This window comes from Myotis myotis, unplaced genomic scaffold, assembly GCF_014108235.1.
Source record: "Myotis myotis isolate mMyoMyo1 unplaced genomic scaffold, mMyoMyo1.p scaffold_m19_p_1, whole genome shotgun sequence".
Lineage (NCBI taxonomy): Eukaryota > Metazoa > Chordata > Mammalia > Chiroptera > Vespertilionidae > Myotis > Myotis myotis.
Window position 1 is genome coordinate 48,387,311 of NW_023416313.1, and position 25,178 is coordinate 48,412,488.

At 41.5% G+C, this 25,178-nt stretch overlaps 1 protein-coding gene and 1 long non-coding RNA gene across 2 annotated transcripts in view; both read left to right on the forward strand.

Annotated features, from left to right (window-relative positions):
• Positions 1 to 25,178, forward strand: part of PARM1 (prostate androgen-regulated mucin-like protein 1) — a 100,161-nt gene that overhangs the window by 23,488 nt on the left and 51,495 nt on the right. The window lies entirely within an intron of this gene.
• LOC118669899 lies at positions 2,323 to 6,954 on the forward strand. The gene is made up of 3 exons (XR_004972168.1): positions 2,323 to 2,433; positions 5,451 to 5,576; positions 6,697 to 6,954. It is a non-coding gene; the product is annotated as an uncharacterized LOC118669899 (long non-coding RNA).

A 25,178-nucleotide genomic window follows, 5' to 3' on the forward strand; every position in this document is an offset into this window, starting at 1 on the left:
TAAAAACATTTGAATAGCACCTTGTGGTTCCCACGGAGGTTTCAGGTACAAAACAACCCTCAATCCTCACAAGCTGTTGACAGTCCGCTAGTACTCCCATCATGTAGATAAAGAAAGTCAAGACTCCTAGGAGTGAGGGCACATGTCCAAAACCACAAAGAAAGGGCAGAGCCAGAACTCAATGCCAGTCCCAACTTTGCACCTGTTCACTTGACCACAGCTGTCTCTACAGTGTTCTTAGGGCATTGGGGGTAGAGAAAGGGTGCCCAGGCTGGGAAATATGTTGTCAGGTGAGACCATTTTCATAGACTAAAGTGTTGGAGAGGGAGCTGTGAGCAAAATAAATTCTATAGTAAGATAACAGTGCATTTCCTGGAGTCTAGATTTGAAGGACAGATGTATTTCTAACCAGCTCTGAGACTGGAAATCCTCCAGATTTCTGGAGGAGAACTACTGAGACTGAAATCCTCCCTGGTTCTAAATGTGGCCCATAACTTCTTACAAAAACAAAAACTGTGGATTTGCATAGCCTACTTCAAAGCAGGGGGACTATGAGAGAGATTTAGGAAAAGAAAGGCTATTGTTGCTCTCTATGGCTTTGTGCAAATTCCATAGGATCCAAAACCCAATCATTATCCTATTATCTTTTGCCAATGATAAAGCTTTTTCCTAAGCAGTTCTATGACATTAAGTAGCTGGCAGAGATGTTTATATGATCAGTCTGTGCTGAAAGCACATTATAATTCACTGGAAGATGCATGATTTATGTATTCTGATTTTCATCTCTAAGAGATTTACAATGGGGCATAGATATATAAAATAATAAAGAGTGTTTTGCTAGTACAAGGGAAAAAAAAAAACACTCAAATGCAGCTAGTCTGATTCTATCACTGCAGTGGTAGAGGAGCAGCTCAGACAAGTTCTCCTTCCACAGCTGCAAACAACAAGTTAAGACCCAAAGCATGGAGGTATGGAACAGACTGACATACCTTGATGTGGGGGTGGGGGGACTAGAAGAGATAAACCGAAGAACTTCTGTGCATTGCCCATGGACATGGGCAATAGGGTAGTGAAGACCTGGGGGAGGGAGGAGGGTCTGGGAGGAGATGGGTAAAGGGAGAGAAGATGGGAGATATCTGCAATACTATCAACAATAAAAATTATATATTTTTTAAAAAGTACTTGGGTTTGGGGCCCATGACCCTACTTTTGAATTCCAACTCTACCATTTAGCAGATAAGAGAAAGGATGACTAACATTAAATCTAATAAGGTGCCAGCATGTGTTAGGCACCTTACAGACATTTTCTTGTCTGGCTCTACAGGAACCCTGGAAGATTGATATTACTGGTCTCTATTTCCAAATGAGGAAATAGAGGCTTAAGGATATCTAATAGTTTGTCCAAACCCACAGAGCTAATGGCACTCAAATTTGAACCCAGATCTCTCTACCATTAAACCCATGCTCTTTTTATTATCCAGGGCTTCTTTTCTGGGCTTCACTGTCTCTGTCTGTAAAATGTGATCATTCAGCACACCTTTTACCAGTAGGATTGTTGGAATACAAAAGATTAATCTACCCAGAACAGTCCTGATACACACAGGAGCTCTTCCATAAATTGTGTTTCCCTTCCTATACTTTGCTCTGGTAAAGTTCTGATTTTGTTTCTTTGTTGGTTGGTTTGTTGGGTTGATTGCTTCAGGTTTTGTTTTGTTTTGTTTTGTTTTGTTTTGTTTTGTTTTGTTTTGTTTTGTTTTGTTTAGATTCGGACCTAGCTCAACTCTTTTTAAAATTCCGAAGCAAAAAGTTGCCTCTAAACAGAGATGCCTCTATGACTTTAGAGAACAGGGAAGGGAGATACCTTTTTGTTCTTCTATTTGTGTCTGGGGTGAAGAACTGTAGGGCAGGGAGTGGGGTGTTGTTGTTCTGCTCCCGGGGAGAATGTATGGAGTGTGTAAGTGTCTCTTTAGTGTGCATAACTTTAACGTCCCTCATAAAGCAGGGGAGTCCCCTTGCTGTGGGAGGAGTTGAGGCAGTACCACGACCAAGCTGTACCGTGATAGATCTACAGTATTTCCAAGTGGCCTCTGTCAAGATAGGCAGGTAGCCCAGAGCACTGCCCAGGCCTGGGGCACTGGAAAGGTGAACAGAACTTCACCAGAATTAAGAAAAACTGGCAGTATTTCCTTGCCTGTAAATGACAGCCTGTTTGCAGAGCAGCTGGGGAAGAACTACTAGTCTCAGAAATCATTAATTAATTTAATTAATTAAGTAAGTTAGTATGTATGTATGTATCTAACTTTGCTTCCTACCTGAAGGCCCTGGAGCCCTCTGCTTACAGATAATGAACTATCCAATGATAATGAACCATCTACATGGCACGTTCCAGGGAAAATGGAAAGCATCCAGATAAGCTAGAGTGGTTGAAGAAAGGTAGTGACTCTTAATCTCAGAAAGATATTTTGATATTTTCATTGAATAGACATTGACTCAGCACCTTCTTTGAACTAGGGGTATAAAATAGTGATTGAGTCATACACCTCATCTTGAATGCACTCAGGGTCTGGGGGGAGAGCAGACTTGCAAACAGATTCTATAACGCAGCTTGGTGGGCTCGGTGTGGGAGGTCTGCGTGAAGTGGAGTGGAAACCCAATCAGGGTAACTATTTTGCCTGATGGAGGAGCAGTATCTGAGTTAGTTTTTTAAAAGATAAATAGAAAGTTGCCAAACAAAGAGAAGGTAGAGAGGGAGGGCATCCTAAGATAGTGCATGTGCCAAGGCCTGGTGTCCACAACAAGGGATTGTGAGAAATCCATGAGGCACAGCCATAAGACAATGAGACCGAGAACCAGCTTGGGGCAAGGGTGAAATATCTGGGCTCTGCATTATGCTAGTCAATGGGCTCAAGTCCTGGCTCTGCTACTTCTAGAACGTGACTAAATGACTCAATCACTATTGCTGAGGTTTGTTGTGAGCATTAAATCACAATAGCTCTTAGCCCAATTCTAGCACTAGTAGTCCACAGTAAATGTCAACTCTTAGTAGTATTTGTGGTGGCAATAATCAGTCTTACAATGAAGTCAATAACTAAGAACGTGAGCAGTGTTCTTAGTTAGACTTCTCAAGGGACTTTTTTAAAGAGAAAGATCTAAAACAGAGATGTCCAATAAAACTTGCTGCGATGATGGAGACATTCTATGTTTGCACCATCTAGTTCAGCAGCCATAGCTGAATATGGCTATGGAATACTTGAAATGAGAGTAGTTTAACTGAGAAACTATTTTAATTTTATTTAATTTAAATGGCTACCTGTACCTGCTGGCTACTATATTAGACCATGGAGGTCTAGAGTCATGGAATGATAAAATGGAATTATGAGAGAACTTTGAGGTAGATTTAAAGTGTTCGCATTCTCCCCCACCACTGCCATTTTACAGATGTGGAAATGGAGGCTCAGAGAGGGAAATTGACCTGCTCAGGGCCACACAATTATTTAATGAGAGACCTAGCACTAGAACCCAGCAGGTCTTCTGACTGGGTTCTTATTGTCCTGAAGTCTGACTAGGAACTTTCACTTTAGAAAGTCCCCATTACCCAAACATCGTAGGTCCTTTTGGCCACCTCCCCTTTCCCCACCATGCACATTTCTGCTCCTTTTATTTCTAATACATAGGCTGCATCCAGTAGGTTCCCAAGAATCCAAAACTCACTGACATGTACTTTAGTTCCTAGTTTTGACAAATGCTAATGGGAACATTATGTATTGGCAGCAGCTCATTTAGTACAGCCATTATTTTCATAACTAGTACTTTTTGTCCTTGTCATATTATTATTTTTGTTACTTTGCCTGGGTGCTAAACCAAAGTGTCAACAAAAAATACGAACTTTCTTACACTATTTACAAAACATGAACCCAGATTCTGTATTGGAATTTTGAGGAGATTAAATCACTTGACAGAATCATTAGTTAAGGAGGGATGATCAGGTGCAGACACAAGTCTTTGCAACAACCAATGTAGTTAGTTATCCTTGAACTCAGAGGCAGATAGGCTGAAGGGACTACTGTGGTATCCATTCTACAAATGTAGCCCTTTCCCACTTTATCTGTGGCAAACCCTGGTGAGGAATGGCATATGGTGTCAGGGAGCTGAGCTGTGGGTTTGTTGCCTCATTCTTGCCCTTGCAAACAGATACTGTACCACAAGGGATGTGGCTATGGGTGTGGATACTATAACCTGAGGCGTGGCTGTGGGTGTGGAAGCACAGGGTGAACAGCTAGGAAGGTGGGAACAGGTCAGTTAGCATATATTCACACTGTGCTCTTCCATGAAGTGCAGAGGTACTAACTCTTGTCCTCCCGAGCCGTCTCACCACAGCCTACATGAAGGACAGCACTCACAACCTTGGACATGGTCTTAACCTGGCTCTACATGAATGCTGAGGTCAAACAGGTCTCTGTGCTGCACACACACCATCCTCTACAGCTCCTAGAACATTCCAGTAGGCCCTCTTTTCAGCCTGAGCTGTGCTTTTCATAGTCAGTGTAGCTAACTCTTACTCATCCTTCAGATCTTCTATAAATGTTAGTCCTTCTGATAGAATTCCCTAATCCTTACTCTCAAAGAGTTAATCAGCTCCTATTAACATCTTGAAAAAAAAGTAGAGAAAAAAACACCCTGCAAATTATACACACACACACACACACACACACACACACACACAGTAGGTCTCATTTCATCCTTACTTGATGTTTTCATTATGATTCTTGGCATAATGCTTAAAATGATACCTTATTTTTATGATTATGTGTTTACTATCTATCTCCTTAGATCAGCAATTTTCAACTTGGTGTTTTATAGGATTTTTAAAACATGCAATACCTGACTATTTAGTCCTGGACCCTGACCATTAGATTGTCAAATAAAAAATAACAATAGCCAATACAACAATGCCAACCAGTATCAAAGAATCAAAATTATACCTATGTTTTGTTAGATTGGCAAAAAATATATGTTTTTGTTGTGCTTCAGGATTTAGTAATTAGTTTATGTGTGCCATGAGATGAAAAAGGTTGAAAATCACTGCCTTAGTTTATAGATTCTATGAGGGTAGGGATTATGTCTGTTTTATTTATTCTAGAATCCAGTCCAGTTCCAGACACTTAGTAGGAGCTTAGATAATATTTCTTGAATTCAAACATAAATGAAGAACTCTATCATAGCTTATTTAGCAACAATATACAAAGAATAATTTTTGTTGAGTGAGTGAATGAATGAGAACTCTAGGTTAATTTCTGCTTCCCTGGGAAGTTTAGAGATAGTGTTACCTACTAACCATTTAGGACACAGAGAAGGAGGAGTGAGTGTCAAGCAACTAAAGCAGTGTGATAAGTGAATTTGTGTGTGCCTTGTAAACATGGCTTTGAAGAAAGCTGATATTGAACCTTTAGGCAAAATAAACTTCTACTCACCTATCCTGCCACCCAGTGACTGGGACCAAGACAATTTGCCTTAATTCTACAGTTTGACTTGCATGGGTGGACCTTGTGTTGAAGCCATTTCTCACCTGATAGATTGTGAGTAGAAAATATTTTAATAAACCTTCTTTAATGTAAAAAAATAATATTTGTGACAGAAAAACGTGTTTCTTATTTATTATCCTTAGGGACTTTTGTGCAGGTGGGTCTTCAAAAGGGCCTTTGCTGAACCAGATGGTCGGTGCAGACATGCATCAAAGAGTTGGGAGTATAGGGTATAGACGGATTGCAGTTGGTGGGCTCAGAGGCTTCTTGGGCAAGTGGAAGCCTCATGGGCTGACCTTCCTATGGAAGAAGGTGGAACACTGATACGGGTGGGGATTTTCATTAACTTGTGCTGTTATATGCCATGTAACTCTCCTCCTTACCCTCTACCACTTTCCATCATGAAATCTTCAGTAAAACCTCTTACTAATACTTTGGAATGTGAGCTTCCCTTTGGATAGCTATAGAGTGTAAAGGGTCTTGCTCTAAGGTTAACAAGCAAAAGCTGCCCTATTTGCAACACTCAGAACAATAAAAGTAATCCCCAAAATAGGATCATGTGATAAAAAGGACACCTCACTTTTGTGGCATTTGTTCCAAAACTCCATAACCCCAGTCTCATGAGAAAACACAAACAGACTTAGATTGGGGGACATTCTCCTGGACAGCTGGCCCGTATTCCTCAAGACCAGGAGGATGATGACAGCAAAGATGGAGGAGACCAGGGAGACATGAAGACGGAATGCAAGGTGGTAACTGAACTGGACCCTGGGACAGACAGAGGCCATTAATGGAAAAACTGATGAAATCCAAGGAAAGTCTAATTAGTAATGAGTATAATTAAGTTTAAAGGTTTAATTAATAGTAGTGTAACAATGCTGATGTCTTAGTTTTAACAAAAGACATTAACAGAGGGAAGGGGCCTGAATGAGGGGTCCATGGCAACTCTCTGCAAATTTTCTGTAAATCTGAAACTATTCCAAAATGAACAGTTTATTTACAGGTAAAGCCTCATTACTAAGATAGCCAATGTTTTCTGTAAATCTAAAATTATTCCAAAATAAACAGTTTATTTAAAGATGAAACCTCAAAACTAAAATAGTCAGTGTTGACTTTTTGCTAAACTAGTGGGCGAGGCAAGTAAAATAATGACTAAAGTTTTTCTTTGAAACAGTTTATTTAAACCATGAGATTGCAGGAAGGAAAACTGGAGCTCCCTGCTGAGCAGACAGTGGCATCTTGTCACCACGGCCTTGACCTTTGGCTCCTCTTGCAGCACAGTCATGACTGTGAAAGAAAAGACTATTCTGACACTTGTTACAATGGTAAGGAAGATCTAGTCAAGATCTAGACCAGGGGTGGGCAAACTTTTTGACTCGAGGGCCACAATGGGTTCTTAAACTGGACCGGAGGGCCGGATCAAAAGCATGGATGGAGTGTTTGTGTGAACTAATATAAATTCAAAGTAAACATCATTACATAAAAGGGTACGGTCTTTTTCTTTTTAGTTTTATTCATTTCAAACGGGTCGGATCCGGCCCGCGGGCCGTAGTTTGCCCACGGCTGATCTAGACTCTTGCAATAGGTGTCAAGACCATCACAATAAAGGAGAGAAACTGGGCTCAACTCTGAACCCAGCAAGGACGTGTGGGGATTTATAGCCAAGGAGCAGAATGAGGGGGTCAATGGATGGAAAATTATGAAGAGGAGACATCAAAGATCAGGGGATTCTTGCTAAACCGACTTAATGGGAATCTTGCTGAAAGGAAGCCAAGGACGTACAACAGGAAAGGTGGGGGATGAGGAACTTGGTCAGGTATTAAAGGTGATCAGATATGATGGGTGGGGGGATTCTCAGTAAACTGACTTGGCAGAATGCTTGCTAACACTGGGCTGGGCAGGCCAAAGACAGTATGGAGACAGGAAAGGGGACCTCAAGTTCAAAGCCTAGTCTAGAGGCGGGCTCACAGGAGCCTAACTAAAGTTTGGTTAAGGGGAGTCTTTATCATCACCAGTCATGCTAATACCATCTGATTTCCATTGGAGTGGCGCCTCTGCTACCAGCCATGCTTAACTCGTAGACAGATGATTTGGTTGCATCGTAATCTTGGCATGCTGTAGCCGGACAGCAGATTGCACCTGTGATTTCACATCCAGCATCTGGATCTTGGCCACTGACATTGCCAGGTTAATCTTATATGAGCCAATTTCTTCCTAAATTGATTGGCTGGTGGGTCTGGATTCAGCGAGCTCTGAGGATTTGGCATGTTCTTTTGCAGATGGTTTGGTACCTGCAACCCACCAGGAAGTTCTTTCCCACAGCAGGAGTCCGTTTTTCCAGTCCAAAGAACCTTAGGGAGATGTAAGAACTTTACAGAGTGTAAACACAAGCCCCATACATCTGCTAGGTTAGGTCAGTGGTCGGCAAACTGCAGCTCGCGAGCCACATGTAGCTCTTTGGCCCCTTGAGCATGGCTCTTCCACAAAATACCACGTGCGGGCGCGCATGCATAGTGCGATTGAAACTTCGTGGCCCATGCGCAGAAGTCGGTATTTTGTGGAAGAGCCACACTCAAGGGGCCAAAGAGCCTCATGTGGCTCACGAGCCACAGTTTGCCGACCACTGGGTTAGGTGAAGAAGAGCTACATGAGGGCTGTATTTCCCTGTCCATCACATTTGTTCACATTAATATATCCAGGTGTCCAGGGCTTTGCAAAAATTGATAAGCTCCGTCTCTCCTTTGCATTCCTCTTGGTGTAGAATGTCATGGTTGTTCGTCATTTGCATAGGTCTCCATACTAGTAGTGTCTCTCCATGTAAAGCCAAGTGATAAAATGAGGACAGCCACAGGCAATTCCAAGCAGAACCAGTTTGGGTTTTTGGCCTGTATGCTGACCTAAAATTATCTTCACAATAGCCCTATTTCTCCAGCTGGCTTTGGCCGTGGGGCACCTTAGAGTTCCGTCTGCAACAAGACAGACTATATCACGGGGAGCATTGGAGGGGACAGCTTGTGGGGGACGGATGACAGAGGTTGACATTGGCACATGCATGGGCTGAATTGGTGAAAACTTAAATTCAAAGTTGTACCTTTTTTTTTGTTGGTTTCTGTTCCAAAAACAATTTCACGAGCTAACACATTTTGACTCTCTCAACTCCTTAAATAAATTCTGGAAGGACATGGAAGAAGGTCATAAAATCCAACCAAATTCATGTCTACCTGTAAGGTCCTCCTGTTCTGCTGTTATTTAACTTGTGGTTTTTTCCTACAGGGTTTATTAATATATGGAGAAGGTGAAAGAGTTGCTAGAATATGGGGCAAAATGTAGCCATTATTAAGCAACATGCTGACAGATTGTCAGCTAATACCCCAACACTTTGGTGGTCACTTGAGCATCCCACCAGCCCAGTAGATAAAGCAGCGGACACAGGATTCTGATGTCTTGGAGGACTGACAAAGATATAGAAGAGTTTCATTATTTTTGAAGTCTTTTCAGGGTTGTTTCCCCCCTTCCTATCATTTTCCTTCTTGCAAAACTCTTTAATTTTAACGCCATCTCTTAGCCAGCTTTCAAAATAAAATTAATGTGTATCTATGACTTCATTTCCTTTCAGCTGTTTATAATATTTAAGGACAAGCCAACCATAATTTATTTATAGAATTTGATCCCATTTCTGTTTCTCTATTTTGTCTCCTAGAAAGCACAGGAAAATAGCTCTAAATATATCAGAAAAATTAGACATTGAACTTTACTTTCTCTCAAATGCTACAAATAAAATTAGAGCATTTGTCTCAAGAAAAATTAAGGGAAAGAATACTGCATCATTTGGAAATCAGATTACTAAAACATCAGGTCTACATAATTAAGTTTGTACAGGTCAGGAAATAAGAAAGTTGATTTATTCTGGTTTTATGCCTGACCCTGTATGTGAGCACTGTATTCTGCAATAAGGCTTTTATTCTTCCTGAATTCCATGCCATCTCAACCTCAAGTGAGATTTGAAATTTGTACATGCCCTACCCTAATTATTTGTCAGTGTGCATAGAAGAAGGAAAAGAAGGGAAAATAATACTGGCACTTAAATTAACTGAAACAGTAATTATTTGTGAAAGCAGCAACCATCCCCTTAATGGGGTTTTGCTCATTTTTCCTCCTTTTTTTTTTCCAGAACAAAAGAAGGAATTTTTCCTTTTGATCATTTATATCTATCTCCCCATTACTCAAAGGTAGCAAAATACATGACGTAGTTTCATTGGACAGAATTAAAAGCTTAAGTTTGGGAAGGTGTCAGACTTGTATCCTAGAAACGCAGACCAATCAGTAAGATCTTTGGTTTCTGTTCATTCTAAGAGTAGTGGTGTTTTCCGATATTTAAGAAATACTGTGATGCATTGAGAATGTTTCCAATTACATGGCTAATGGTGTCATTCCAATGTCACTGCCCTCTGCCAGAGCATAGAAGCCTGGAACTCTGGGGGTAGAGCTTAGATGTTGCTTAATTTTATAACATCACCACATGATTCTAATATACAACCCAGAAGTGAAAAACACAGTTGTAACAATATTTCTTTGTAGCGGAAGAAAAAAAAGAAATGCAGCGAAAGACAATTGTAGATGATGAGCTGGCTTGCGGACGTGGTTCATGTTCAAAAATAGAGTAACCTTCCAGACAGAGAACCAGACTAGACTGAGTCCAGGCACGCAGGGAACCGTGTTTGGGCTGCCAGCCTCTCGGTGCCGGTAGATATCAGCAAGATAGCCACGGTGCGTGTGCACAGGGCTTTCCTGCCCGCGAGGGAGAGGCTGAGGAAGAGCAGCTGACATCCTCCTGCTGTCTGTCTCACTTTCAGGAGTGCCCGGAGGGACCCCAGCTCATGGGCCCCTCGTGGTGCTGTTGGGTGCTCCAGGGCCCCTTCCTGGCTGTGTGAGTCACTTCAAGTGTGTTTGCAATCATTTGGAAGGAAAGCACAAACCTAAGCTCCAACTTAATATACAAGAAGAGACTTCAACGCAGAGAGCATAGCACAACACCCAGAATGTCACATCGTCCAGGTTGCGGACATACAAGCACCAATCTGCATTGCCACCCCGATTTTACCCAGGCTAGCACGTGTGTCTCGCCTTCCAGACTCCCATGGTCCTCCACAGCCAGAGGAAGACAGAGAGGGCAGATGGCCCCACACTTCATTCCAAGAGCGAAGTGCCTGTCTTCCTTGTGAAAACAGCCAGTGTCTCAAGAGAAGTGACGCCCTCTCTCAAGCAACTGGTCTGAAGGCACAGCTCTGGGAGTGTTTCCTTTCTTCATGAAGCTGGGAACACACACACACACACACACACACACACACACACACACACACACACCACACACACACACACACACACTCAGAACACCAGACGGTGGCATGATGGAACCAGATACCTCATGAGAAGGCGATGCCTTTGTTCCTCTCACAGCCTGGATGCTCCTTCCCTGTCGGGTGCTCCTCAGCACCTTGCTATCAGGCCATGGGCAACAAGAGGGTGGCGAGGGAGCATCAGGTTTTGTTTCCACAGTTTTTGAGAACATAATGAATCACACTGTCATCTTAAGATCTGTGGGCTGAGCGCCAAGGCTGCTAACAAGGGTCAAATGAATATGGATGCGACCTTATTCTATTGTCCAAGTCAGCATCCTCCTCAGAAAACAGGACATTTCACAGCCAGAGGATCAGTGTCCTCGAACCTGTGATCCAGGGGCGAGTGCTCTGAGTTAAAGCATGATTGTCCCCACACACGAAATTAGAGGCCATGACTCCCTAAGCTACACTTAGAAGTGACAGTATGTGGACAAGAGGTGCATAGCATCTAGGGTTCCTGGGGCACCAGCCAGATGAGACATTCCAGATCATTCTCTGCCAAGCCTAATTAGTGCCCTGATGCCAGCCTGGCCAGAGGGGGCTGTCCTCTTGTGTGGCCTTGTCCATCCTCTCAAGGCTGAGGGGTTCCTGGGCCACCTGGAGCTGGAGAGTTCACATGACAGCCACCAGAGCATTGGGTGACAGGCCTCGCATTTGGTGGCACAGGAGTTATAGAGAAATCTTAGAATGCTAGCTTTGGGGTGGAGACAAGGGCTAGGAAATAAAATTGTCCTTTCCCCTCTCTCACTTTCCAGTAAGTCTAGATCAGGGGTGGGAAACATTTTTTTTTTTTTTTGCCAAGGGCCATTTGGATATTTATAATATCCTTCACAGGCCATACAAAATTATCAGTTTAAAAATTAGCCTGCTGTATTTGGTCAAACATTTAATCAGCTCACCCCTAATGCCTTGGCAGGGCCAGCCCAAATGATTTCACGGGCCTCGTACAGCCCACTGGCCGTCTAGATCGAGTAAAACATCACATCTCCCTGCCATTAGTAGGCCTTTTGTTGCCAGGCATGTGGATTTCCTACGTTATATATTTCCTGAGCACATTTTAAATCCAGAGGCACCATCTCTCCCACTGGCAAACATCTACCCAGGTTGCTCCCAACCTGTCTGTATGTGTTCAAGGCAGCTATTCAATTTTTATATTATCACAAGCACAGCCTAATCAGGAGCAAATGTTCCACAGACAAATTTAGTTCTGTTTCCCAGAGCTGGAGATCAATACCTTGAAGTGAGAGGCCACAGGGAGTTGTTGGAGCCACCTCGTAGGAGTCACGGGTCTCCTTTCCTGCCTCAGCTTCTCCAAAGCTCAGGGACTTTGAGTAAGTCACCCACCTCTGGACTCTAGGCTTCTGATCTGTGAAATGAAGCTACATTTGTGGAGACTAGGAAGATACCTAAGGACCGAGTATTGAGCGTCCGGGGCAATTGCTTACTACAGCTCATCAGTGCTCAGACACCACGTTTATGTCTTTACATTTACCATCTCTGAAACTGGGTGAGTCACAATCAACGGCCTAGTGTAGTTTATTGGTAGCATTTGCCTCTCTCTTAATAGAATACAAAATAATGGTACATCTGATCATCCCTACTTTTTAGGTCATGTTTCTGAGCTGGGTTTGTTTATCTGAAAATGAAGCAAGGCGAGCTCTAAGGCTCTGGGTTCTGCTTTGCTGAATGGCTCATTACATGCCTTTGATCCATTGGTCAGGTTAATGAGGACCTGTCTGGACTTCTTAATGACCTTATTCCTGATCCTAATTTTCTCCCAGGCTGGTCTAGACTCTTCTTTCCAGGAGAAAGTCCTCAAGGTTTCTGAGAAGTCTGAGGTATTGGGACACATTCTTCCTGCAGCACCGATTAGCTGGATGGCACCCGTCCCCACCAGGACCAGAGCACAGCCACAGCATAATGGTTTTATGTGGCAGGGGCTTCTTTATTGACACGTAGGTCCTCGATGTCACTGGGAGTGGGGACCTGGCTGGGCGTGTGCAAGGATGAACAGGGGTATGGACAACATGAGCGTCCCTGTCTCTGAGCAGGTCAGGGGTGAAAGCACTGGTACTTCCCAAGTCATGCCCAGTGGAGCCAGCCTGCCAGCACCACTTGAGGAGCTACAGAGACTGAGGGAGGGTAAGCTGAAGGCTGTACCGTGTGGCTCTTCCACAAATTGTCCTCACTGCACTGTTTTAAGCTTGGCCCTGGAAAGTTTGCCTTTTTAACTAGAATCAGTGCCTGGAAATTTGTGGATGCTAATTATACTAGTACTTCACTCTGGTTCCCTTTGCCCCTTACTTCCTCATCTTCCAGTTCAGCAATCCTCCAAGATCTATCTTGTTGTCTTTATTCTTTATGTCATTGATGACTTCCTGGCTGCTTTTGTTCATAGTTCTCTTCTAAGGTTGTCTAGACCATTAAAAGATAACCAGCTAGTATGACATTATTCTCTCCTGTCCTGTTGGAGAAACCATTCCACCGTCACCTGGGATCAGTAGAGAGCCCTTCAAGTTCTACTAAATTTCATGCCTCCCACACTCTAGTTGAGAAGAGCGGTCTGAAAATGTAAAACTTCCTTAGATGGAACACCAAAGCTGTACTTTATGAAATAATAAGTCTATGACTTGAAGCAGGATTTAACTTTTGCCATGCCTTGGCCCACGTAGGAAATAATATTTGCATAGCACACCAGAATTAACAAAGTAGTGTCCGGGGCCAGTTGCCTAGCTGCCCCGAAAGCTGAGTGACTTCATGTCCACATATACCTGTAACCCATTCTTGGCACCGCATTGGAAGTCTGTTATAAAGACTTGCCCTGCCACCAAACGAGCAGAGCTCACTTGTAGGAGTAGAAAGAAGTAGTCACTGTGCATTATATGTGTACCAGAAAGTTCTCCGCTGCTTAGGAGCATTATTTTGAGTACTAACAGGTTTCCTTAGGTTTAGAGAATAACGAAACAAAAATCATGAAGTGTGAGAATAGCTCATGTTGTTTAAATGTTCACTAACCTGGTACATAGTGTTCTAAGTGCTTAGGTGGTTATCAGGGAGGAACCCCAGTTGCATAAGAGTGGGGTCCTATCCAGCCCTCAACCAATTTTTGTTCAACTTGTGAATTAAAATGGTTTTCATACTTTTCAAAGGCTGTTAAAGAAAAAAAAAACACAAAAGACTAATATACCTAAAGCCTAAACTACTATCAGGTTCCCTGCAGACAAAGTTTGCCAACTCCTGTCGTAAAGGATGGCAAGAGGAAATAAAACTCCAAAAACATCCAAAAGACCTGAGTAAGCAGCAAGAAGACTGGCTTGCCAAAACTCCATAGTTACTGAAAGTAGACAATGAGACTCAAAAGATAAGAGCAAGATGGCTTTTATTTACAGCACAGCCAGAGCATCACATGGGAGGGCCGGCCCCTCTGCCACCAAATCCCACAGGACACGATAGGACAAGATGACGCCTGTGTAGGCACTTGTGCTGCTGCTGAGGAATCCAGGATCATGGGCTCAGCACCTTTTATGGCAAGTAGTGAGCAAGCCAGGCTCCCCCTGGGGAGTCAGTAGTCAGGTGGTAGTTGCTCTGTGTCACTTTGACCTACTTATTCTTCTGCATGACTACAGAAATGGCTCAGTGTCAGAGGATCCTTAAAGCTTGCAGTTTGGCACACTCAGCATGGAATTGTGCAGATGCTTGGACCTATGGCAGACTGCCTTCCCCACAATGGATTGTCCCCTTCATCCTCACCACAATCCTGCTCAGGGTAGAGATGACTACTGTCCCATTTTACAGATGAAGAAACAGAGGCTCAAAGGAAGGACAGTAATTTGCCCAAAGTCAAAAGTAACTCGCCCAAGGTTGCATAGCACCTAGGTGGTGAGCAGTGATTTAACCCTGAGCAGTCTAAAATCAGAGCCAACACAGCATACAGTTGCCTCATTTCATACAGCAAGGAGCCAAGAACCACAAGGACTAGACTTAAATTATATACTGATAAAATAATTCATTGTTTTGCCTTCTCCCTTTAATAACAATAATGCTAAGAGATGGCATTTTTACAATGCATAATGCCTGCAATGATAATCCATTTAAAGATTTACATATGTCTAGATACCAGCAGAAGTTTTCCAAAAACTTCCCTGGTAAAAAATGGATTTGGCTAGGTTCTATCTTTCCCAGTTGTTTTGAAAGTTTCCCTTTGCAGTTAGAAAGGCAAAATATAGATTTAATTACCCTTCTCCAGCTAATGTTCGAACTGCCTAATTACACTAAAAGCATTAATTGCAGATGTTGTGAACAGCAACTCACAACAAAATATTTCCTCATAATTTAACCAGGCCCCTCAATTAAACAAAGTCCCAGGCATCTTCTTCCGAATGCTTTGCGTTTTTCTCTCTACGTTTCCACAAACAAGTAACTGATGTGTATGGTTGGTGTAGAAGCAGGTGCAAATGCATGCTGGGCATGTGTGCCCATGTGTAAAACTAGCACTAGCATCAGAGGAGGTTGTGGAAGTGGGAATGGGAGCATATGCACATGAACTTGGACGATGAAGCTAGGTCTGATCCAGGGGGTGTAAATGAAGCTAGGTCTGATCCAGGGGGTGTATGTGACTTTTGGGCTACAGGTCCGAAATTTTTGTGAAGGGGGAGAATTTAAGAGGGAAAAAAAAATTGGTCTTCCTTATAACAACCAAAGGCAGAAAGTTCAGACAAGCCTCAGGCAAGATGAGGAAATCTCTTGATAAGGAAGCTAGTGCTCAGCTCTCTGAGTCCAAGGTCCCCCACCCTGCTCTGCTGTTCCAGGGCAGAGTAAACACACCAACAAGCTGGGCTCTGGACTCAGACTGCTGGGTTCACATCCCTGCTCTGCCTCTTGCGTTAATCTCTCTTTGCCTCTTGACTGTAAACACTTGATTTAGTTGCATCCTCAGAGAATTAAAGGAGATAGTACCCGACACATGCTAAACTCTCAGTGGTATTTGTGCTTCTCTCTCGTGTTTGCTTTATTCCTATTCCCTTTCATCTGCTAACTGGCTTCCCCTTCTTTTTTACGCACATGGGAAGATGCCCTCCCAATGGAACCATTAATTCTACCTGGTGTCTCAGTCCCAAATACAATTTCCTGGAGGAAGGTATCTGATTGGGCCAGCTTTGAGGTCAATGGGTCAAGTGTCTGCCCCAGTCAGCTGTGGTTACAGGGCAGGACCACAATGTTTGGGTGTGACTACAGGGGCCCATTCCTTTGAAGTGACACAGAATTCTTATAACACTTTTGTGTCTACTATAAATATTCATAATTATAAATGGGAGAGTGAATGTTCTAGTAGTCCTATTTATAGACAGTAATTATATTAAGGGAAGATGTGTGTAAATTGAATCCTATTTTGAGTAGTATATAAGAAGATCATGAAGTAAAATTATTTGTAGAAACCTCTTTTAAATTTAAAATAATAGCGACATCAAATAGTCATTTTGTACATTAAAAAATAAAATACTTGCCGAAACCGGTTTGGCTCAGTGGATGGAGCGTCAGCTTGTGGACTGAAAGGTCCCAGGTTCGATTCCGGTCAAGGGCATGTACCTGGGTTGCGGGCACATCCCCAGTGGGAGGTGTGCAGGAGGCAGCTGATCGATGTTTCTCTCTCATCGATGTTTCTAACTCTCTATCTCTCTCCCTTCCTCTCTGTAAAAAATCAATAAAATATATTTTTAAAAAATAAAATAAATAAATAAATAAAAATAAAAATAAAATACTTGAGGTGTTATTTAAGCCAGGTTATGTCAAGGTCAGGAGATAAAATTGTGCAGTTTTAAAGTCCGCTGCTCACTTAGGTTGATTACTTTTTGAAGAAACTAAACTTGACAGATTTTGTGTTGTTTTTGGTGTTCTCTTGTGGTTGATCGATAAGAACAGAGTTCTGTTCTGTTTTGAAAGGGATTGCAGTCAGATACAAAGAAGCAAGTGAGCACCTACTTCCTCCAGGGATATTAAAAGATCTTTGTCCTTTCAATTGTTTGAGACATAAACAGATTGTCAGGATCCTGACTCTTATCTGAACTGCGTTTATTTCATTAATTCTGGAAAGAATCCATTTCTATTCAATTCAGCATTTACTGGGTGCCATGCAAGGCCCTATGCTAGGCTCCATGAGTGAAGCCCGAAGGCGTAAGATGTGGTTTGTTCCCTTGGAAACTTCACTGTGGGAGGAAACAGCCATGCATGCAGGGGACACATCCACATTGCCAGGGGAGAGATGACCACTATTCAGTTAATTCCGTAGCATGGAACCTTTGCACATCATGGGTACTCCATCACTACTTGTTGAATTAATTAACTAATTGGTGCACCAAGGCAGGATGACAAAAGTACTATTGAACATGTACCAAATGTTATGATAGTATAAAAGAGAAAGAGTCATTCATTCATCAAATAAATACTTCTTGTCTGCCAGGCACTGTTCTAAGCATAAGCATATGGCTATTACTTCTGGCTGGAAACTTTGAGAAAATGACATGAAGGAGTTGGAATATGTACTGGACCTTACAGATCAGATTCATAGGTGTAAACAAGCGTAAATGGGCCTGAGAGAATTCCAGGAGAAGCTAGACATTCAGTTTGGCTGGAGATGACAGGTGTGGGGTGAGGTAAGATGGCTAAGATTACAAAGGTAGTAGAAGCCAAAATCACTAAAGAAAGGGCCTTCAGTGTTGGAGGTTTGGCTTGGATTGAGTTTTGTAGACAGTGGGGAGCTACTGAAACTTTGGGAGAGGGAATTCATATAAGCAGGCCATCCTTGAGGGAGTTTTACCTGGAAACACTGTGTGGGATGGATTGGTATCAAGAGGCAATGAGATCAGGGATGAGGCCTTCCATCAAAGTGATAATGGGAAGCTAGAGGGGGAAAATGAATGAGAACCATTGGAGTGTCAGAATTCATTGACATATAGGAAACATCATAAACGTAAAACTGTTGAGACTAGAAAGCAGATCAGGTGAAAATAGTAAGAAACCAAGGTTTTGGAGATGACTCTGGAGCTTTAAGCTTATCTAATCAGGAGATTGATGTCATCACTCATGAAAATAGGGGCCCACAGGGGAAGGATCAGATTGGCATGGAAAGTGAGAAGGTAAATCTATTGGACTTGAGGTAAGAGCAGAGTATCTGCATGAAAATTAATAGCATATCCATTGACAAGGTTTTTCATTCAAGCTAGCAAGACCTGGGAGCCACAGCCATTGGTCCTGAAGGAACTGCCTTTCACTTTTATTGATATCTTTATCTATAAAACCATTTTTCCAACTGGAAGGAGAAATAATTTTGCAACTACAATATAAATAGGGTTTGGTGAGTTCCTCCAGAATACTGTTGACCTCAGCCCAACACAGATCTAGCCAGAGAAGAAGCTGAGATATGTAGGAACAGCACCAGAAACAGTAAGTGGACCTCAGGCTCTGTCTGTGACCCAAGGGACAGGGACATAAGACCATCCAATGAAAGCTTTGGACAATCATAAATTGTTACCAGCTGAGTTGAGAAGACAATGAAAATCACAGCAGAGAATGGGAGTTTAGCATCAGAAGGTAGAGAGATAGCCAAAATAATGGTTGTCAATCAAGTATGGTAATTAGGATAATGAGACTAATTTTTGCCAGATGACAGGCAAAAATATTTGGCACATAAATTCCATTTTGTGGCCCTCTGGTGCTATCAATTTGCCACTAAGTATTTGACAAAGATAACAGTTAAAGCCATCAGATTAGGTGATATTGTGAAGAGCTCCTATATTTATAGACTAGAAAGAAGAACTAAAAATGGAGGATACAGAGATAAGAGAAGGTTAAAAAAGATGCACTATCATGGAAGCAAAGGGAAGACACTTCACTGCCAACCCACTAAAACTGTGGAATAATACGTGTTTTAAATTGTTTCAGTTCTGGGGTGATTTGTTATGCAGCAATATATAACTGATAAACAAGGAGAAGGGAAATGGAATGTATGTGGGGATAAATATAAAATACTTTAACCCTTACTTTTTACATATCCTTACAAGATAATTGAGTGTTTAAGACAAAAATAACTTTATATCAAATGAAGAATAGAAATGAATGACAATTTTTATATTTGGTGACAGAAAGCACATCAGTGGTTGTCTGTGAATAGGACTGGGTATAAGGAAGGGTGGGATAATGAAGGGGTACAAGGAAACTTTTGGGGATTATGGATATGTTCACTCTCTTAATTGTGGTGATGGTTTCATAGGTGTGTACTTATGTCGGATCACATTAGTTTTGTATACTTTAAATATGTGCTATTTATTGTACCTTATTTTTAAAGTCAGGAAAAGATACAAATAAAAGAAAAAGGAACAGGCAATAGAAGATTAAAGAAGGGAAATGTCAAAGTGGGTTGTAATTATTATAAAAGACTTTACAGAGGACAGAAGCCCTAGCAATAGAGTCGGGCTTTGGCAAATGCTAGAAGTGGACAGAGTACCATCGAGACCAAGAAGCAGGAATTGGTATGGTGTGTGGAGGAGAAAAATAAGCTGATGCCCAGCATTGAGCACAGTGTGCCTTTGGAAGACAATAGTCTTCCTCAGTCTTTTAAGGGTAATGTCTTCCTGAAAACCTCCAGAAGGCAAATTTCTATAAATCTAAAACACAATTACTATTAATTTCAAGAGACGGTGATGCTTATTGAGCCCTGGAATTAAGCCACGTATATCAAAACACCACCAAATCCCCTTTCCAACGGACACTATCGCCTCAGTGAATAACATTAGATGTCAATGCATGGCCTCCAAGGCAATTTCCCTTCATTAATTACTCTGAGATAAAGCTAAAGGCCTCTGTTCAGCTCATTTATGGCTATCGAATAACATACATTTAAACCTTTACTGTCCTTTCCTTTTCCAGCCCACAAAAGACAAACTAAATCAATAAAAGCAAAGCAAATGGTGCATAAGATTGTCACTTTTATAGACTTGCAAACCAAAAATACTGGGAATACTTCACCACTGGGAAGATGACCTCATAGGGGCTCTTCCTGGCATTCAGCTACTTGGGAGATACACACCTTCCAAAACAGTTCTCATAAATGTGAATAAATGCATCAGCATAAGCCAAAGTAGATATTACATGAAACTTCTTGCAAATTCAAATTCTTGTAAACCAAAAAGGCATTCTCTGGGGTATAAGTATAATAGAAATAAGCTTAGAGGAGAGTAAACAAGACCAGGTTAAGGAAGGGTTATAGTTGTTAGAGTAAAGATTTTGGACTTAATTGGGAGGCATGTGAGATCTGGAAAAGGGGAGTGACATGATGAAAGATGTTTTGAAGGTTAATCTAGAAGCCATGTGCAGAGTAGGATTAGGCAAGGAAATAATAAGGTGGGAAGGTTGTTTAGGATGCCATCATGGGGCTGAGGAGTAAGGTGTAATGAGACTGTGAGTAAAGAAAATGGCAATGTAATGCCAAACACATTTAATAATAATCATTGGCATTTACTGAGTGCTTCTTATGTGCCTGGCACTGTTCTAAGTGCTTATCTATATTAGCTATGCATGTACTGTGTATTTACTGTGGGGTATATCCTATTATTATCCCTATTTAACATTTGAGAAAACTAAGGCACCAAGAGATTAAATAACTTACTCCTGGTCACAGAGCTAATGAGGAGCCGAGTCAGGGTTTGAACAGTGCACCCTGGCTCCTGAATTCCATGTGTGCTCTGCACACCCTCACGTATCCACTGTGTGCAGGCCCATGCTAGGTACTGAGAGAGACATTAAAGGAGTTCAGTCCGAGAGAGGTCTTGGGTACACTCACTTGTCTCATATCCACGGCCACTACCTTTATCCAGGACAGTGGCTTCTCTTCTCTGAAACAGCCTCGAGCAGCTTTCCAGGCTCCGGACTTCCCACCCTCCCTGTTCTTTCCCAACCAACTTCTCATCCTCCACATCCAATCTGAGAGGTCACTTCCCTCAGAACGTCTGCTGGAACACCCTGACCCACATGTGCCTGAGGCCCTTCAGTGTGCTCGAGCAGTACCCATCGCTATCACTAATTAAACAGCATCCTATCCTCATGCCTAATCAGTGGCCCACTCCACTGAATTCTAAGCTCTGTGAGGAAAATGACCTTGTTCATTATTTTAAACCAAGAATTAGCAGGGTACCTACTACATAGCGGGCTCTAAATTTTTTTTTTAATTGAAGGATAAACGAGCATTGATTTTGACAGGACATGGGAAACAAAAATGAGAAAGAAATCAAACCTTCTTCTAATACATTAAACCTAACTAGTGCCACTGGCAGCACTAAGGGAGCGTTTTAGAGAACTGTTTTGGAATTGCTCAGTTTAGATTGGGACCTAATGCATACGGTGATACAATGCCTTCCTTCCAAGAAGAAATGCCCCGTGTGCAGCTGAAACAATGGAATAGCAGCTCATTTGGGAGATTGGAGTCTCAGAGTTGCTAATTTCTGGAGAACTGACCACTTTTTGTAAAAGGGAATTTTGCTTTCCTCCGTTTTTCTTAGTATTGCTTACCTAGACTGGTGGTGGCTTTGTAACAGTAAAACATAAATCAAAATTATTACCAAGTAATTAATTTAATTACCATTAATTTTATTACCAAAAATAATCAGTAGTTATCATCAAAAGTATCATTATACATAGAAAGGAGAATTAATTTCCTCTATGGTTCAGAAAGTTTTCTCATAGTTTTTGCTGTTGCTTGCTTAGGTCGTGAATGAAAGGATGGATTCCAGAGAGAGAAGCCTAAGCTGAAATGGTCTTGATTCAATTACGCAGCAAAGAGAAATGCTATTTCTGATCTTGCAAAGAATAATTTTGGCTTTCCCATATATCATTATTTGATAAGGACTTAGTGAAAGGTGGATTTTCTGGATGAAGACTTGTGAATGCAATTACAGCCCCATAGCCAGAAGCAGTGCTTCTGCTTCAATCCGCAGAGACTAACAATTGATAAGTGCTTTTAGGGTGAGATGTGAGTCTGTCATGCTAAAAGCAGCCTTGGAGCTAGAGAGAAGGTGTGTCACTAGTCTGGCTGTCACATAGCTCCTGCCAAAGGACATGTGGGCATCTGTACTAAGGCCTGAAGAATGACCCACCCATTTCCTTCTGGCTAGCTTTATGGGGAACTTATCAAAGTAGATAACTTATGAATATATCAAATCATATATTCTACACCTTAAATATATACAATTGTATTTATTTTTATTATTATGTAAGTTTCAGGTTTACAACATTATAATTCTATGTCTGTATATACTGCGAAGTGATTACCCCCAAAATTCTAGTTACTGTATCCATCACCATACAATTGACTCTCCTGCCCCCTTTTGCCCACTCCCAATCCTTTCCCCCTTTAGTAACCACCTATATGTTCTCTGTATCTATGATCTGTTTTAGATCACACATACGTGTAAAATCATATGGTATTTTTCTTTCTCTTTCTGATTTATTTCATTTAACATTATCCCCTCAAGGTCCACCCATGTTGTTGCAAATGGCAAGGTTTGATTTTTTTTTTTTTATAACTGAGTAGTATTACATTATATATAGCATATACTACATCTTCTTTAATCATCCATCCATTGATGGACATTAAGTTATTTCCATATATTGGGTGTTGTAAATAATGCTGCAGTGAACATAAAAGTGCATAAATCATTTCAAATTAGTGTTTTTGTATTCTTCAGATACATACACAGATATGGAATAGCTGGGTCATAAGGTAGTTCTATTTTTTATTTGTTCAATAATCTCTATACTGTTTTCCACAGTGATTGCATCAATTACAGTCCCACCAACAGAGTATGAGGGTTTCCTCTTTTCCACATCTTCTCTAACACTTATTATTTGTTGTCTTTTTGATCATAGCCATTGAACAGGTGTGAGGTGATATCTCATTGTGGTTTTGATTTTCATTTCCCTTATAATAAGTGATGGTGAGCATATTTTCATGTATCTGTTGGCTATCTATATGTCTTCTTGGGAAAAATATATATTTAGATCCTCTGCCCACTTTTTATTGTGTTTTGTTGTTGAACTAGATGAATTCTTTATATTTTTATATTAACCCCTATTGGATGTATGATTTGCAAATATCTTCTCTCATTCTGTGAGTTGCCTTTTTATTTTAATGATGGTTTCCCTTGCATTTGGAGTCAGATCCACAAACACATTGCTAAGACCAATGTTAAGGAGCTTAGTGCCTATGCTTTTTCTAGAAATTCTGTGGTTTCAGGTCTTATATCCAAATCTTTATTCCATTTTGAGTTGAATTTTGTGCATGATGTAAGATTGTGGTTTAGTTTCATTTTTTTGAATCCATTTTTATTTTTAAAACATAAAATAAAAAACTTGGATAAGGATGTGAGTGATGACAGAAGTAGAGGAAGTTCAAGGAGCTGGCTTGATGGAGAAAGATAAACCAGTTGCTAGACCTAATGACCTTTTGAATGCAAAGCCCAAAAGGCATTGGGAGAAAGAAGACTGGGACACCGGAGATGACACAAGGCTGGATATAGGAACCTTGGAACCACATTTAAAATAAAGCCATGAGGTAGAGCTGCCTTTACCTCAAATTAAGTATGTGTGCATTTAGGGTGTCACTGTATAATCCCAACGTTGCCAGAGAGAACATGGAACATTTTTAAGAAGTGGTCCATGAGGTATAGAATGGGCACAGTTATTTTTTGAATAATTTCTTTCTAAGTAGCAACACTTCTAAAGCTATTCTAAATTATTCTTTAAGTTGAGCTGCCAGCAGAGCCAATTTTTATACAGCCTCCATAATTCACCCAAGTTAGCTAGCATGGCCAGGTTCTGTCCTTTCAGATTGATGTGTTTAATAGCATCTGCCAGCAGTGGCTGTGGAGCAGCATTTTAATAGATCCCAAAGATTTTTATCAGATTATGCTGTTCTCCAGTAATAGCGCCAGTGGTCCCTCCCCAGTTGGTGTTGCTGACACTTCCCTTAGCCGGGGTGGCCGTGCTGCAGGCATTAAGAGATACTGAGAGTAACAGCAGTTGGAGGTTTGTTAACAAATGAAACCCTGAAGGCCAAGTAGTGATTTATGTTATTTTAAGCCAAGATGCAAACTCCTTGAGTAAGAAGAGCAAGCAGCTTCTTTCTGGAGTAGTGAATGTGTTAGGAAAGAAGAGCATGAAAGAGTCCTGACTTGTAAGCAAATTAAAAGTCAGAAAGCTTCTTATACAAGTGACAAATTAGGAGGTAATTAATCACATTAAATAAGGATTCGCTATGGAATTTCTTCAAACAGCTAGTTCCCCTCATCATGTAAAGTATTTGATTGAAATTCATTACTCACAACATCTTTTACACAAAGCATGGTTCCTCATATTGATTTCACTCATTATGGAGAACATTTCTGCAGAGGGGATTCACTCCCATGAAATTAAAATTTACTCTAATAACATGTAAATTGGAAATAAGATTTGTCCCCACTTAGCTTATGTTCTTCAAACCCTTGTGTGAGCTCCAAGCTTGCACACTAAAGTGGAGCCTCCTAATGATTGAGCTCCCATTCATTCTCCAGTGTCCTTCTCCTTATTCAGGGAGAGAATTGGCACATGGTTCCCTTTTTCCATAGGATGGTCTGCCTATCTTTGACAACATATCAGGACTTGGACCACATTCCATGAGAAAACAGAACACAAAGTCCTCTCCTGGGATCCCCGCTCTGCATATGGCTCCATCCACAGCCTCCATCCTCCACCTAGTCCTAGTTCTGAAAATAACCCCCCTCAGCAGAGAGGCCAAGCACAGCATTGAGGGTCCCTTGTGGGAAAAAAGGGTTAATAATCAGGGAAGCTGGGTCTCAAAGAGGAGAAGCAGCCTGTTGGAGAAATTATGGCCTTGACATCCACAAAACCAGATAGAGACATCAGGGTTCCACATTCTGCCTCTGCACTTCCAGCCTGAAACACTCAAATAAAGAATAAAACTCACTTAGATGTCTATAGAGGACAAAAAGGGCTAAAGAGCAGGAATTATAATCAATCAACACCTTACTTTAGTGTGTTAGTTAATAGTCTACCAATCCCCTTCACCCACTCATTTATCCCCTTCTGTCTTAGTTTGGACTGCTGTAACAAAATTCCATAGACTGAGTGCTTTATAAACACTGGAAATTTATTTCTCACAGTTCTGGAGGCTGGGAAGTCCAAGATCAAGGCCCCAGCATGGTCTCATTCT